The sequence below is a fragment of the Buceros rhinoceros genome, unplaced genomic scaffold, assembly GCF_000710305.1.
Source record: "Buceros rhinoceros silvestris isolate BGI_N320 unplaced genomic scaffold, ASM71030v1 scaffold6977, whole genome shotgun sequence".
Taxonomy (NCBI): Eukaryota; Metazoa; Chordata; class Aves; order Bucerotiformes; family Bucerotidae; genus Buceros; species Buceros rhinoceros.
In genome coordinates, this window is record NW_010423855.1 from 19830 (window position 1) to 20636 (window position 807).

Below are 807 nucleotides of genomic sequence, written 5' to 3' on the forward strand. Positions count from 1 at the left end.
CTGTATGCACGCACAAGTTTTAAAACATTATCGCAATCATCACATTACCACAGTCTGGGGAGGCAGGGAGCAGTCATCTGGCGCAGCTGCTTCCCCTGGTGTCATCATGCTACCTCAGAGGCTGCCCCCTGCAAGCACGGTAAAATTCTGTGTTGTCAGAACAGACCTGCAGAGTCACGGTGTGGCAGCCGTCAAATCAAACCTGCGAAGCCGGCTTCCCCAGGCGGGTCCTGCTGGCACAGTGAGGAGCTACTTGTGCAATGACACTCTGGTAGACTTCAAAGATCATTCAGATGGGGGGCGTGAATCGAGCAGAGATTCAGAAATTACATGTACTCCATTTAAATACAAATTATGTTTATAAAAAACCCTTTTCATTGCTAACTAACTGACTGGCTGGGAAGTCCAAGGACGAAGAAGAGCGGCTTTGTGTGTTAGAATCATGTCAAGTGTGCGGCACGGCTGATGACCTTCACTCTGGAAGGTGGGTGAAGGCGGCAGTGCCACTGATGTCTCAAGCACATCTTCTTCATCTGCTCTTTACTGTGCCATGTTTCAAATTGAAGGCTCCAGTATCTCACAGAAACCCCGAGGTCTGACTGTGCTACACACAGATATGCACAGAGTGGAACACTGACCTGTCAGGCTCACCGATGAGGTAACGGGGCGATGCCGTGATTCTGCGTGAGCGATTGCAAACAGCAGTACTCCTTTCTTGAGTCTAACTGCAGAAGATCCAGATGTGGTTGTGGGTTTTTTTTTCCAGGACAGGTTAAAAGGAGGGGGCTCGGAATTCTGGAAAGTCAG